This window comes from Phaseolus vulgaris, chromosome 4 (assembly GCF_051622355.1).
Source record: "Phaseolus vulgaris cultivar YP4 chromosome 4, ASM5162235v1, whole genome shotgun sequence".
Lineage (NCBI taxonomy): Eukaryota > Viridiplantae > Streptophyta > Magnoliopsida > Fabales > Fabaceae > Phaseolus > Phaseolus vulgaris.
In genome coordinates, this window is record NC_143501.1 from 33,395,164 (window position 1) to 33,412,222 (window position 17,059).

The 17,059-nt window shown below is 36.2% G+C and overlaps 1 long non-coding RNA gene across 1 annotated transcript; it reads right to left on the minus strand.

Annotated features, from left to right (window-relative positions):
- Positions 1–14,410: 14,410 nt before the first annotated feature.
- On the minus strand, positions 14,411–16,078 carry LOC137836482 (uncharacterized). Its single transcript, XR_011085301.2, has 3 exons — positions 15,608–16,078; positions 15,309–15,508; positions 14,411–15,177 (listed from the first exon to the last, which is right to left on the minus strand). It is a non-coding gene; the product is annotated as an uncharacterized LOC137836482 (long non-coding RNA).
- Positions 16,079–17,059: the final 981 nt, after the last annotated feature.

The following is a 17,059-nucleotide window of genomic DNA, read 5'->3' on the forward strand; positions in this document are numbered from 1 at the left end:
TGTATTCATCAATGTTGACATGGATGTTTGCTTTTTCTTCTAACTTAATTTACAAGGTAGAAAATTATGGAAATCAGTCACGTCAGAAATAAATAAATAATTTAACTTAAAAAGCGACTTAAAAGGAGAAAATATTATTAAAATTATATAGTAATGAGAATCAGATACTCAATTTGTAAATTTTGAATTCTAATTAAGAGTAAACATGACACATTTAGAATATCTCCAGAGCATCCATTGAATAAAATTGTTCTTTTTATCGTCTGCAGTTTTTTTTATCTCAAATTATTTATTTCATACAAATTATATGAAATACTTATTTATTTATTGGTGAATGAAAAACAAATTACATTTTTGTTTAAAACACCTAAGAATTAAATTAAACTCGATTTAATTTAATTTTAAGAGTATATATTAATTCATCTATGCATCCGTGGACAATGTGTTGATAGGTTACAACAAATATATAAAACAAAAAATATCATGTCATGTATTCATCAATTTGACATAGATGTTTGTTGTTTTCTCATTTTTCTAACTTACTTTACAAGGTAGAAAATTATGGAAATCAATCACATCATAAATCAATAAATAAATTACACTAAAAAGGAAAAAATATATTAAAATTATTAGCAATGTGAATAAGAGTCTCAATTTGTAAATTTTGAATTCTGATTTCATATAAGAGTAAACATGGCACATTAGTGCCAGAGCATCCACCGAGTAAAATTGTTCTTTTTAATCTAAATTTATATATCTTTTGTAGTTTTTTTTATCTAAATTTATACATTTCATAAAAAAAGATGAAATACTAATTTATTTATTGGTAAATGAAGAAAAATAATCTGTTTATTCAAAACAAATATGAATTAAATTAAACTGGATTTAATTTAATTTTAAAATTATATATAGGAAATATATAACAAATAGTTTTTACTTTTGCATGAAATGAAATGAAATTGGAAAAAATCTTAAAATCCCAACAATCAATGATTTTAAAAAAAATTCAAATATTCCCACTCTACCATTATTATTAAAAAAAATTAAATAAATACTAATTTAAAAAAAATTATTATATTAATTTAAATATTAATTTAGTAATTAAAAAATGTATTAATATTTAAATTATTTTTTATTATTAACAAATAATTTTTAAATTGGTATAATTAATAAGATTCTAAAGTTGGTAATAAGATTTGAGTAGTTAATTAAATAATAAGTTAGAAACTATTTATTAATAATATAAAATATTTTTAATTATTAATAAAATTTTTTAATATTTAAATATAATTTAATTAATATAATAATTAATTATTTATAATTTCTAGAATCAATTTATATTTAATAATTTTTGTTAGTGCACTGTATATAAAAATCTATTATTCGGCAACACATACTTTTACGCAGGCAACAGTAGATAAAAAAAAAAAAAACTTGCAAAGCCATCAAGAGAACTTCAGGTGTTGCCGTTAGCAAAAACGTTAAATGGGAAGGGGACGTTATGAATGACTTTGGGATTTCGGAAAAGCGAAAGGGTCTTCTTCCAAAAGTCAGAATGTACTAATTTCTTCTTTTCCAACTTCTCCTACTATTATACTATGTTCTAATCTATACACACAAACACTAGTACAGTACGGACACAACGAAGATGAATATACTTATTATCTCTAAAATGTATTTAAACACGAATTTATATATTACATAATTATAAATTATATAAATTGATAATAAAGATTTATGTAAATAACTATGTTTCAAATTATTTTTTAGAGATCATAATAAAAATTTATACATTGAGTTTGAGTTTTTCAAAAATTAATATATTTTTTTTTTTAAATTGTGTTAGAACTGTCCTAGAATTATTAGAAATCCGATAAATATTTTTTAAATTGAACATCCGTGTCCTACAAGTATCATACGAGTATAGATATTCGATACGAGTATTTGATACTGAGAGATCATTTAAGAGGAGTTACGAACTTATAGAGCTTATAGGTTCAAATTCTTTTAAGAAGTTTGTTGTTTATATCAACGAGGTTGAATGCATGGAGCAAAAGTTTTGGTTTTGTTAGTTTTTTTATGTAAGAAATGCTCATTTTTTAGCAAATGCTCATTTTTTAGCAAAAGAGATGTACGAGGCAAAAATTGGAAGCCTAGTCCTTCACGTAAATGTTCTCAGATATAGGAGAGGGGAATATCAAAATAGAGGAAGGGAAGTGGTGGGGCCCAGAAACCGTGCCCCTTATCAAAAGAACATGCATGGGTTATGACTGTGTGCTACTTACCCCAGAAAATGAAACAGAACCAAGGAAAATGGTCGAGGAAAACAGAGGTGGATTGGAAAAGCTGTTTCAAGACATTGTAGAATGGTCAGACGCGATTGTTCCACGGAAAAAGCAAGTTTGGTTGAGGTGTTGGGGGATACCTCTCTCTCTTTAGATCAAACAAACCTTTCATATGGTGGTAGCAGGCCATGCTATGGAGGTCGTAACCATTGATGAAGCTACGTTGTCCTATGAAGAGACTGAATATGCCAGATTTAAAGTAAGAATGTATTTTACCTGCGATTCAAATTTTCAAAAATGTCTTAAAATCAATGGAACCCAGTATTCAGTGGTTGTGAGCGAGGAGTTGTCGGTCAGTGTTTTTGTTCAGGAAGGAGGATTTATCAATCCTCAGAGAGCGTGACTTCCTTGGACACTTTCGTGGAAGAAACCAGATTTGAAGACCTCGAAGTGAATAGTGATGAGCAAGGGGTTCTTCAGAGGCAAGCAAGATCACCAACTACACCAATGGATCATGCCTCCAAGCCAAGAGATAAGGCTGAACATGGTAGCGGAAAGGTGCTGCCAACCTTGGACAGTGTAGGGAAGACAACAGGCATTGACTTTTTAAAAGCCTGCTCTATCATGAAAGGGGAATGTTCTGAGTCATTTGTAAAAGAGGGGACTGCAAAACTGCTTTATGCAGAATCTGTCTCGGTGGGCCTTGCGCTTCTAATGGGTGGGGAGGTGTTTTTAGCAAGGCCCAGGCTCAATTGCACTCAGTGATCGGGGTCAAACAAAAGGGATTATGAGCCAACAGGAGAAAGGATTGTTTCTTCCTACACCTCCATATGTTCTTTTGCCATCCCATACAAAACGTGAAAATACATTTATATCATTTTTGTGTCACCTCCATAGAGTAACTTCTGGATTATGTAATCTGGACATGCATTTGAAAAAAGACTTCTGGATTACATAATCCGAAAGCTAAAAAAGACTTTCAGATTATGTAATCCAAAACAAATCATGCATTGAAAAAAGGCTTTTGGATTATGTAATCCGATAGCTAATTATGAATTTCAAAAAAGACTTCTGAATTACGTAATCTAAAATATTATAGAGGGACATTTTTGGAAATATGAAAATTTATGGAGGTGAGAGAAGAACATATGAAGGTGTAGGAAGAAACAGTCCAGGAAAAGGGAGCCTAGTTGTGGCCCACTCAAGCGAACAAAATTTTACTCTAAAGATTAGTGATGCAGGGTAAAGCCCACTTCTGTTAATTCAAAGGCTAACGATTACAACCAAGGTATTGAGGGAGGAGATGACAAGTTGGACGATAGGAAATTCTATGCTTTCGTCGGAGAAGATGGACAAACGGAGGTCGGTATGAATAGGAGGGTCACCTCTTGAAGGCGAAGGGAGTGTAGGCAGTGATGGACTTCCTGCACCAAAGCTTTTGACGAGATGAGCCCGCTAATCAAGGGTGGTTACAGGTAATTCAAGTGATAATATCTCTAACTCCAACATTCTAAATTGTAATAGATTGTTTTGGAGTAGATGGAATCTCTCATCCCCTATGAGTAGGAAAGGAATTGGGAGTTACTTTTGAAGGAGAGAGCTGGAAGTCATTACTAAAGAGTTAGAAAACATGGAGGTCAAGGATCGCATTCTAAGGAATGAATCAGGGAATCAACAAGGTTATTCATGTTAATTGGAACTTTAAATATCAAAGGGATGGGGGAAAGGGGAACTAGAACTACGTTCAAGGTTTAATTAGAAAGGATGAGTTGGAAATGATGTGTACACAAGAGACAAAAGCAAATACTTTTTCAGATGCTATGTGTTTTTCTTTATGGGGGCAACAATGAAGTTGAGTGGATAAACAAGGAAGCTCAAAATGGTGGTGGGTGGTGGAGGTATTTTAACTATGTGGCACAAATATGGGTTCAAGTGTGCAAGTCATGAGATTGGGGAAGGGTATGTGGCGTGATTGACCAACACTTAAAAACAAGCTCAAAAGTAGTTGTCATTAATGTTTACTCTTCTTGTGTATGAGAGGAGAAGAAACAGTTGTGGCACGAGTTATCTGTGTTGAGACATGTACAAGCACAAACAAACTATTGTTAGTGTTTTATTGAAGATTTCAATGTTGTAAGGTTCCTTAATGAGGGGAAAGGTGTTAGTACCTATGGAAGGAAAAAAAGAGACGTAGACGGGTTGAATGATTTCATTGAAAAGAACCAACTTTGCGGTGTGCCACTTGTGGGCATCGAGTTCACGTGGTTTAGACCAAATGGGATGGTATGAGTAGATTGGACAAAGTAATGGTTTCACAAGACTAGCTAGATTTAAGGCCAGGATGTAAATAATATAGACAAAAGAGACATGTTTATGATCGTTGTGCAATAATTGTGAAATCTAGTAACGTAGATTAGGGTCCAAAGTTGTTTAGAACCTTAGATTCCTGGCTTTCAAACAAAGGGTTTGGTGACTTGGTGAAATTAAAATGGAATTCGTACATGCTGGGTGGAGAGGCCTGGCTAGGTGCAAGGAAAAATTTAAAATGCTGAAATATAAGTTGTAAACTTGGAATGCACAAGTTTTTAGGAACATCTTTACATCAAAGAGACACCTTATAGCCCAAATTGGTACATTGGATGTTATGGAAGCGCAAGAAAGCCTCTGAGAGGGGGATATAAGGAAAAGTGTTCAACTCCTAAGTGACCTAAAGGATATAAATAGTAAAATTGAATCCTTGTTAAGGCAGAAAGCCATGATCATTTGGATCAAGTTAAGTGACTCTAACACAAAGTTCTACCATGCAACCATCTCATGGAGGAGATTGTCGAACCAAATTATAGGTGTGGAGGTAGAAGGAGTGTGGCACGAGGACCCTGAAGTAGTAAGAAATGAGGCAAGGAGCTTGTTCGAAAAACGCTTCTCAGAGCCAACCAATTTTAAAGTTTGGCTAGGGAATGTGGATGTTGAGGAACTTTCACAGGAGGAAAACACCATGTTGACAACAAAGATATTAGAGGAAGAGGTAGGGGAGGAAGTTTGGCAGTGTAATTGTTCAAAAGCCTTGGGCCAGATAGGCTTAACTTTAATTTCATCAAAGGATGTTGGGAAACCCTTAAGCAAGATATTCTACAAGCGATGCAAAATTTCGAAAGCTCGGGTAGAATACCAAGGGGTTGTAACTGCTCCTTCATTGCTCTTGTGCCAAAGGTAAAGGACTCAATGAATTTGGATGAATACATACCTATCTCTCTTGTTGGCGCAATCTACAAGATTATCTCTAAAGTTCTAGCTAACATAATGAAAAGTGTTTTACCTAGAATCATAGATAGTTCTTAATCCACTTTTCTAAGGGATAAGGAATTATTAGAAAGCATTATTCTAGCCAACAAAGTGGTGGAGGATCTCGGGAAGAGTAAGAAGTCAGGGCTTATAATAAAGGTCGACTACGAGAAGGCTTATGACTCAATGCGGTGGGGAGTTCCTTTACTACATGCTAAGCAGACCAGGTTTCTATGAGAAATGGGTTAGTTGGATTAAAGGGTGCTTGGAATCTTCATCGGTTTCTGTTTTGGTTAATGGAAGCCCTACTAGGGAATTTATCCCAACAAGGGGTCTTAGACAAGGGGATCCAATCGCTCCTTTTCTTTTCTTGGTAGTTGTGGAAAGTCTGTCCGGTTTAGTAAGGAATGTAGTGAGACAAAATAAGCTGAAAGGGGTGAAAATAGGTGTAGGTCAGATAGAAGTCTCTATGCTTCAGTTTGCGGATGATACCTTGGTGGTGTGTCAAGATACAAATGAAAACATGTTAACGGTTAAGGCAATCCTCAAATGCTTTGAATTAGCGGCAGACTTAAGAGTGAATTATCACAAGACTAGGATAAGAGCAGCAAGAGTTGAAGCTTAGGTAGGGACTTATTCTCTTTGCTAAGATGCTAAATTGTGCTCATATGTCGGTCCCATTCAAATACCTCGGCTTGATAGTACGGGGAAACTTGAGGAAGAGAGAGTTTTCGAAGGAGGTTGACGACAAAGTAAGGAGGAAGTTATTTTTTTGGAAAGGGAAGAAACTAACCTTTGCCGAAAGAATATGTCTGATCAAATTTGTTTTCACTGCAATTTCTTTGTACTACTTATCTCTCTTTAGGGCACCGGTATCACTGTGTAAAAATATTACGAGTCTGCAAAGAATGTTCTTTTAGGGATGGAGTAGTGAAGGAAGGAAAATAGCTTGGGTAAAGTAGGAAACCTTATGCAAACCAAAGAAGAAGGAGGTTTGGGTATTAAGGATGTTAGTAGCTTTAACAAAGCATTAATCGCTGGGTGTGGAAACTAAAAGTGGAGGCTTCAGGTAAGTGGAGAGAGGTTGTTGAGTCCAAATACTTTATTTTGCGGTAGAAGCAGAAATCTCAATAGAACTCTTTCTTGGTGGTTCTTGGTGGTTCTTGGTGGTGGCAAGACTTATGTAAAATCTGTGAAGAAGGCCATACGAGAAGTTGGTTCAATTATCAATTATCTTGGAAGGTGAGGGAAGGGAAATATATTCGCTTATAGGAAGACTCCTGGTTAGGTACTGAACCAACAAAAATACCCTAGGCCCCTTAAGGAAGAGATAAATAATTGTAGAGAAAATAGAATCTCCACGACGACACCAAAACCTTCCTTTACCTAATCTCATAAGACAAAGAGAAAAATATTCAGTAGGTAGGCTTGTGGGATGAGTTGACATGGGTATGGAATTTGGGTTGGAGAAGATTATCCTTCGAATAGGAAAAAGAATTAATAGTACAACTGAAAATAGACTTGAATTAATGTTGGTGTTTTACAACGAGGATCTCATGACAGGGTTGTTTGGGCTAACAAAGAGAGAGGTGTCTTCACAGTAAAATCAACTTATTGTGCCTTGTATAAGTCAATGCCATTTGAAAGTAGCCAAGAAATGGATCTCCTTTGGGATATCAAAGTCATTCCCAATTCTTTAACTTTGGCGTGGAGGATTCTCAAAGGTAAAATTTTGACAAGAGCTAACCTTCGGAGAAGAGGGATTAGTCTTGCATCCCTCTTATGCCCACTATGCAATCAGGAAGAGGAATCGATCAATCATCTTTTTGGGGAATGCATGATAGCTTTCCAGGTCTGGTCGATGACCTCTAATTGGGTAGGGCTTAAAGCAGTGCATCACTATGATATGAAACAACATTCTCTCTAGTTCGTGTTCTCCAGTTCAATGCCAAAAGGAATCGGGTTTGGAAAGGGATGCGGGTAGCAGTCTTATAGAGTATTTGGAACCATAGGAATGGTGTGGTCTTTAAAGAAGGGAAGGTAGATGCAGAGGAAGTCTTTAGTCTTACACAACTACGAGTGTGGGCTTGGATGAAGAGAAAAATTGCAAACTTTAATTTCTCCTTTTCTGATTGGGTGTTATACCCTCCCTTAACTGTATACAGTCCTTAAGATGATTCTGAAGAAATGGTCGAAAATGTGGAAGAATTTTAGGACAGTTATTTGATGGAGATAGCTAGGCAACAAAGCTATAATATGGTACATAGAACAACATATCAGTTTGTCCTATGATATCAGTAAAAATGTGGTGAACTAGCATGGAGATGCATAATTGGAAATCTATCTTGTGGAACTCCTCTGTAGTTGTAGTACTAGAATGGTTAGAATTTGAGGCCTTAAGTAAGAGGGAGGTGAATTTTTTTTATGAAATATTTTCGCAAGTATTGGAGGTAGAGTCAAAGGCTACGAAGAATCAATCAATTTAAAAATTTGTTCATCCAATAGAAAATTGTTTTAAATTTGATTCCAGAAAATCAACCAGTTGTTTCAACTAAACAACTGGGTTTACTCCAGCAGATTTGAAAAACAATGTTAACACAGTTTAATGAGTATAAGAAGGATAGAGAGAATCACACAAGATATTTAAAACAGGTTGAAATTTCACAGCCTTTTATAAAACTCATTTTTTCAAAAAAATAAAGATTCAATTAAGTTTGGATCATCTTAAGGAGTGAATTAATAAGTTTCAAACAACTAAACAACACACAAACATAAGCAGGATGTTCAAGCTTTCTACTTGGATTTGGAGACATCAAAGCACCTTGTTCAACAAAATGAAGGAACAAACTTTGTGAAGGTATTGAGACAAGCAGTCAAGGAAAGCTAGAGTTATAGGAAATCAGATTGAGGAAAGAGTTTGCAGGAGTGTAGGTAAGTGGAACATCACCAAGCCTAACAAAATAGAGTTGGTGTAGTGTTGCTGCATGTGGCAGCAGGAGTGATGTGGTCAGTGAAGGAGAAGAAAGTTATGTTGCTGGAGAGAAATAGTGCAAAAGGACGTAATGCTCACAACAGTTTCAAGCACATGGACCGGTAAGGATCCAAGCAACAGGGAGTGCAGTGCGTTAGTGCAGAGGTTTTTTGAGTGAGCTGTCATGAGTGAAGGCAATGCAGACTCAGTAGCTTTAAAGGGGTCTCTTCTTTTCTTGGGAAGGCTTTGGGACTGCATAGCAAGATCAGGCAGCTGCAAAAGCAACAATATAATGGAGTTGGAGAAAAAAAAAGATGAATTTTATGCTACTGTGAAGGATTGCAGTGAGAATTCTCTAGGAGAAAACTTGGTGTAGAGATGAAGAATGTGGCAGCTGTTATTTTATGGTCAATGCAAGAGAAGAATTCATCTTGTTGATGAGCAAATTTATAGGAAGAAAACAGAAACATCTGCAGTGGAGCTAAAGAAGTAGGGACTAAGGATGAATCATGTTCTATATATGAGCACAGCTTGTCAGTGCTTGCCTGCAATTGGTCTCACAACCACAACAGTTTCAATGATGTCTATGCAAAGCATATGAACCAACTTGGCTCGAATCATAATAGTCTCATTGGTGATGTAATGATATTGTGGCTTAATAAGTTGGATCTTATGCAATTATGCAGTTTTGCTGCATAATAGGCTATACAGTAGGGATTATGCAATTTATGCTGCATAAATTTGTTGAAAACCAGTGTCAGTGTAGGTGTCACGTAAGCATAAACTCGTAGTTGCTATTTTGTTGCTGTTTTTATTACATGAATAAGGTTTAGGGCATCCTTTAAATATCTTCTTTAATTTATTTATTTTTTAATGATAAAAAAATAAAATTTTATCTTTTTAAGATTTTTATAATTTAATATTTTCAAAAACACTTACCAAATGTAGATAATTTTTTTTTATCTTCTCTCACATTGCCCTTTTTCTTGATTTTTAGTTGAATCATTGGAACACTAAATAGATCTAATTTTTTTTTTCTCTTTTTCTGTCCAGAAACGTTCAATATTTTCTTCCGCTCGAAAGCTCAATTAATCTCCTGAAAAGTAGTACTCATCACTCTCATTATTTCATAGGCCTCATTATGGAAAGAAACTTTTGATGAAGTTGTTTTAATATCTATAATATTTTTACGGAAATGCATAATTAAATAAAATTATCAATGATATTCAAAAAAGTTTAATATGTTTTCTATTTTGCTGAGAAAAAAAATATTAATTACTTTTGGGGCTAATTAATTTTTATCAAATTATTTTTGTTATGTTTACTATGTCGGAAGTCAGATTTTGGACTCAGAAAACTTATTACATGTTTGTATACCTTCCAAGTTATATTATTCTTTCCCAACAACAAAATCATTACATAAAAATAAAAATAATTAATTTATATTGACTAAATTAAATATTATTTTAAAAATTAAAAAACTTATTAATATCTAAATTGATTTATATTATTGATAAATAGTTTATAATTAGTATTTAATTAGTTATCAAGGTTTAACTATCAACTTTAGAATTTAGATGCTTTAGAATTTAGATGATTGGTGACTAAAACTTAATACTTAATTAAATACTAATTTAAAACTATTTATCAATAGTAGAAATTAATTATGTTTTATAAATATTTTTTAACATGTTTATCAATAAGTGAAAAAAAAAAAGAGAAGAAAAGTTAATAAAACCACCATGAGAGATTATTCATAAATTTGGTCTTTAAAGTTGTAGGTTGTAGTGAAAACTTAAAAATGAAAATGATGAAGTTAATGATTTAAGAGAACATTGTGATTTGCCAAATTTATCTAATGATGAAAACTTTGATGAAGAAAAACTGTTTTACCATTTACATATTAGCAAAACTTAAACAACATGAAAATATTTTCTTACCATAACAATAACATTAATACTTGCAAATGAATTTCAAGTAAGACTAAATAAGAATAAAAAAAATTATAAAAACTTGCAAAAGGAGATTCTGAAACTAAGAGTTGGAGACAAGTCTTCTTTAGAATAGGTAGGAAATTTCTTGCAAAATATAATTTGAAATGAAAAAATTATATCAAAATAACAATGATAATTTATTAAGATTAATATAAATGGTTGCAGAATTTGATGTGATAATGCAAGATCATGTGTCAGGTGCATTCAAAATTATCAAATTCATTATCATTATCTTGGGAATAAAATTCAAAAAGATTTTATCTCCATTTTGGCCAACACCATTACAATTTCCATAAAAAAAATTATTAAAGAAGCAAACTATTTTTCTACGAAGCTTTATTCTACTTTTGATGTGAGTCATAAAATCAAATGACTCGTGTTTAATATATCAATTAATAAAATAAAAAAATTGTAAAATACTTTTTAGAATTTCGAAAAGGGATGGCACTTCTAGGTTAGGAGTTTTAATGAATTATAAGAAGTGTTGAAATCTCTTAATCTTAATATTGATTATGGGTTAGGGTTATGATAATAACTCTATAAAAGGAAAGCACCAAAAGAGTTCATAAGTGTTTTCTTCAAATTAAATACTAGAGCTTTGTATATTCGTGCTTGTTGTGCTCGTAATCTTTCTTCTATTGGTATGACCCATTCTTACATTAAGTTGTTTCATTTTTTGGAGTAGTTCAAGCCATATTTTCCAGTTCTCTGATGAATAAAAAAGTGGATAATTTTGCTCGATAATGTTCATAGGTTAACAATAAAATCCTTGTCTAATACTCGTTGGGAAAATCAAAGGCAATTGTTTCCTGCATCCAAACCCAATTTCATGTGAAAAGACGAAAATGCCCTTAAAAAATGGGGTACAATAAAAATACATTCCAGACCTCCTTTTCCAGAACACAATAATCTATTCCGGATCTACTTTTCCGTAATGCATTATTTTCAATTCTAGATTTTCTTATCCATAGTGTAATTTTGATTTTTGTTTCCAGAACACAATAATCTCATCTGGATCTACTTTTCCAAAATATATTTTTTACAATTCCAGATTTTCATTTCCGGAATAAAGGGCATTTTCAGAATTTGAAAATTTTGTTGGGTGCAGGTTTAAAAATGTTGGGTGTAGGAAGTCTTTGCCAAAATCAAATTAAAAGTGTTTTAAGCTATTGGATTTCAAGGTTCTTGATACAACAAGGCCCAACAATAATAGGCCCAAACGTCAGATTATTAAGCCCAAATGGATTAAAGATTACATTATGTAATTAATCAGATGTTATTAGAAAGATTATGAAACAATGTAAGGCCAGGTTGGCCCATACAACTTCTATTTAGGTCAGTTTTCAACAGTAATGAAGGAGGAAGAATTTTGATGTTACCCTAGTGTTCAATTATCTTAGTGTAGCCGTAGAAGGAGTCTATCAATTGGTGCTTTCATTGACTTTCCCAATGCCTCCTCCTAAACCCCAAACCAAAGACCTAGAAGAAATTCTACAATCCATTCAAGAACGTTTGTCATGTATTCAGGTGCAGATGGAAGATAATCACAACCGTCAGGCAGCCATGAAGACACATAATGATTCTGTTCAATCCACCCTCACCTTCCTCATGAATCAAAGTCCCTCCACACACCCCGATGAAAACACAAGTCACCCCCCTGGCAGCACCCAATATAATAGCAACCCCTTTCCCAATATCCGGCCACCCAAACTCCAATTAGCCTCTTTTGAAGGCCCTGAACCTCTAGATTGGCTTTTCCAAGCAGAGTAGTATTTTGCATTTTATCAAATTCCACCTGAACTAAGGATTTCTATGGTAGCTTTTCACATGAAGGGAGAGGCTCTCAACTGGTTTAAATGGTTGCATCAAAACAAACTTATCACGGACTGGACTTCCTTCACTCAAGCCTTGGAACTACGTTTTTGACCGTCCACCTACACTAACCATCAAGCAGAATTATTCAAACTCCAGCAAACTACCACGGTAACAGATTATCAATCCCGTTTTGAGAAATTATGTAACTGCGTAGTTGGACTCAACCCTGATATTATATTTAATTGCTTTATTTTGGGACTCCAACCTGAAATCCGCAGAGAACTCTCCATCCTCAACCCATATTTTGTATCCCAAGCCATTGGTCTAGCCAAACTCATTGAGGACAAACATCGTGACTCCAAACCTAGACCCCAACGTTTTCTTACCCCCTAAACAACCCATCCTACCACCAACTTCCCCATATTGCCTAGCAACAAATCCACTGTCAACCATCAAATAAATCATCCCTTGCCCATTAAATGCCTCACACCAACCTAGTTGCAAGAACGTCGTGTCATTGGTTTATGTTACATCTGTGATGAGAAATTTACCCCAGGGCATAGATGCACCACTTCTCGTTTCCTACTTCTCTTCGATGACTCAGACACCACCTTAGAAACTGTAGAGAATGCACCCACAAACACTGAATTCCCAAACACCATCCATTTTCATTTATCACCCCAAGCCCTCACAGACAACACATCTCCCAAAACTCTAAAATTTACTGGAACCATCCACAACCTGCCTGTAAATCCAAGCCCCCCCTTGTCAGTGATGGTAGGAAACGGGGCCTTCATACAATGCCAAGGGATATGCCCCTTAGTGGAAATCTCTCTTCAAACTTCTACATTCACCGTTCCTTTCTACCTATTACCTATTGAAGGAGCAGATGTAGTTTTGGGTATTGAATGATTGTGCACTCTAGGGCCTATTCAGGTAGATTTCTCTATACCCAACATTGTTTTCACCCACCAGAACAAACAAACCACCTTACAAGCTGCCACTCCATCTACCCCAACTTCAACCACCTACCACAAATTTTCTCAATACTATCCACTCATTCCATTGCATCCCTTCACCTGCTTTCAATAGACAACAATCCTATTCCATCAGTGACCTTGGACTCTGGCCTACAAAACCCATCATCTCCATTATATTCCCTTCCTTTTTCCATTCAGTCCATTCTTCTACAAAACAAAACAATCTTTCAAAAACCCAAAGGTTTACCACCACCTAGACCACATGACCACCACATGCCCCTTTTGCCTCATACCCCACCCATTAATGTTAAACCATATCGTTGTCCCTACTCCCACAAGGAAATTATAACCAACTCATCTCTGAGATGCTTCAAGAGGGTATCATTAGACCCAACACAAGCCCTTTTTCTTCCCCTGTCCTCCTCATAAAAAAAAATGGTAGTTGGCGCTTTTGTGTTGACTACAGAGCCTTAAATGCAGCCACCATCCGTGACCGCTTGCCCATCCCTACCATTGATGAATTGCTCGATGAACTAGGCTCAGCTACTGTTTTCACTAAGATTGTTTTATACTCAGGGTATCATCAAATTTGACTTATTCCTCAAGACACTCAGAAATCAGCTTTTAGAACCATTGATGGACATTACGAATTTTTAGTCATGCCTTTCGGATTTCCTAATGCGCCCTCCACTTTTCAGGCAGCCATGAATGACCTTTCAAACCTTATTTACGGTGGTTTGTCATTGTTTTCTTTGATGATATTTTGATTTATAGTCCCAATTTGTAGGAACATATTGTGCACTTAAAGATTATCTTAGAAGTTCACACTAAGAAATTTTTTGCTAACTTATCTAAGTGCAGTTTTGCCACTTCTCAAGTAAATTATTTGGGTCATATCATTTCGGCTAAAGGAGTAGCCCCTGATCCAGAAAAAGTGATTGCCATACACAATTGGTCGCAACCATGTTCACTCACGGAATTACGTGGTTTTCTCGGTCTCACAAGATTTTGTAGAAAGTTTTTTATCATTACGCCACTCTCACCGCTCCTCTCACCGATTTGTTGCATAATCAAAAATTTACATGGAGTGTCTCGGCTTAGGAGGCCTTTACAGAATTAAAATTACAAATATCTCAAGTTCCTACACTACACCTATCGGATTTTTCCTTGCCTTTTGTTGTGGAAACAGACGCGTCTGCAGTAGCCGTGGGGGCTGTACTCAGCCAAAAGGAGCACCCGCTATCCTTCTTTAGGAAGAAAATGTGTCCAAGACTCCAAGCTTCATCAGTGTATGTCCGAGAGATGTATGCAATCACAGAAGCAGTACAAAAATGGCGTCAGTACTTGTTAGGGCAACACTTCAAAATAATCACAGATCAAAAAAGTTTAAATACACTTCAGTCACAAACAATACAAACTCCAGAACAAAAAAAATGGATATCAAAGTTACAGGGATATGATTTCCAAATTCTATACCGACCTGGTAAAAACAATGTGGTTGCGGATGCTCTCTCACGCCAAGACACATATCCACCTTCAATTTTGCTTGCACTCTCGTTGCCAATACCATTGTTGTTTGAAGAGTTACAACAATTTTATTCCATCATAGAAGGAACAACATTAGTTGACTCTTGCACTAAAGATACACAAAGACCCAGTCTCTTCTCGGTCCGTCATGATCTACTTTTCTTTCGTCACCAAGTGTTTCTTCCAGATACCAACAATTTCAGAAACTGCATCCTCCAAGAACTACATGAATCGCCCACAGCGGGTCATTCCGGCATTAAACCCACCCTCGCTCGCATTGTTGCTGCCTTCTACTGGCTGGGGTGGACTAGAGATGTCAAGAACTACATTCAACAATGCACCACATGTCAGCGTAACAAGTATTTGCCAACAAAGCCCCATGGATTACTCCAACCCCCTTCATTACCAAATCAAGTGTGGGAAGATTTATCAATGGATTTTATAACACACTTACCCGCCTCAGTAGGTCACTCAGTGATATGGGTCATATGTGATCGCCTCACGAAGTATGCTCACTTTCTGGCACTTCCCAAACAGTTCAATGCCCAGCAACTTGCCAAGCGATTCTCGGTGGAGATTTTTCGTCTTCATGGGTTGCCAAAAACCATTGTCTCAAACCGAGATCCCCTATTTGTATGCACTTTCTGGGAACACCTATTCAAGGCACAAGGCATAACATTAAAGTTCAGTTTTGCTTACCATCCGCAAACAGATGGGCAAACAAAAGTTCTTAATCGAAGTTTGGAAGATTACCTACGATGCTTTGCTGGCGAACACCCTCACACTTGGTTCCAATATTTGCATCTAGCATAACTTTGGCATAATACGACTTACCATTCTGCCATTGGAACCTCACCGTTCCATGCTTTGTACGAAAGACAACCTCCCACTGCCCTAGATCTGTTGCACAGTCCACGCTTAGACACCACCGTTGCTGATTTATTGCACCAACATGCGTTGGTTCTCCACGCCCTCAAACAAAATCTTCGTCGGGCCCGTCAACGAATGTGCGACCAAGCTAACCGCCACCGATTCGAACGCTCTTTTAACCCCGATGATTGGGTATGGATACGTCTTCAACCTCACCGCCAGCAATCGGTGGAGCATCGTACATGTTCGAAGCTCGACCCTCGTTACTCGAGGCCTTATCAAGTACTCCACCGCATCGGCGCTATGGCCTATGAACTCCGTTTACCAACCACCTCGCGAGTACACCCGGTATTTCATGTATCCCTCCTCCGTGCTTTCAAAGGAACCCATGTAGCCACTGATATTCATTCACTCTCTCACGTGGATAGGGACTCGCCAAAATCTTTGAATACGCCCACGCCTAACCCCAAAAGCCTTTCAAATGACCAACCACTTCACTCACCTTTGAAACCCCTTCAGAAGAGCAATTAATGCCCTCACCTAACTCTGCACCACGTCACTCAAAACTTTCCAACCAACATTTAATAGCCCCACCTAACCCTGCAGATTTTTTAAACCCACCATTAAGTCACTCACCTAACTCTCTGCCCCAACCACCCATTCCAACCACTCACCAAAGGCCACGTAATGACCACACTACAGATTCCCAAATCCAAGACTTCACTCCTAACAATTCTATAACGTTCCAAAACAGTCCACAAATAGGCCAGCCCAATGTTCACCCTTCACACCCAACACATCCTCAAGCCCAATCCAATAATTACTCTTCAGCCTAAACCAATCCAACCACTCACTTTAAGGACAAAGTGCTGGAACCGGCGAATGGTATTGATACAACAAGGCCCAACAATAATAGGCCCAAACGTCAAATTATTAAGCCCAAATGGATGAAAGATTACATTATGTAATTAATCAAGTGTTATTAGAAAGATTATGAAACAATGTAAGGCCAGGTTGGCCCATACAACTTCTATTTAGGTCAGTTTTCAACAGTAATGAAGGAGGAAGAATTTTGATGTTACCCTAGTGTTCAATTATCTTAGTGTAGTCGTAGAAGAAGCCTATTCAATTCTCAATTAAGATTGACTCTCACGGTATTGTATAAATTTTATGTGTCAAGTAGAGCAGTTAAATTATGCTCGCACCGTAGAAAATTGGAGCTCTGAACAGTGGCAGGAGCTTAGCCGTTAAATGTGTTGTTCTTCAGTGCAGTTTTGTTGTGGAGCCGTTTTGAATCGGCGAGGAAGTTTCGAATCAAGTGGGCCTGCGAGGACT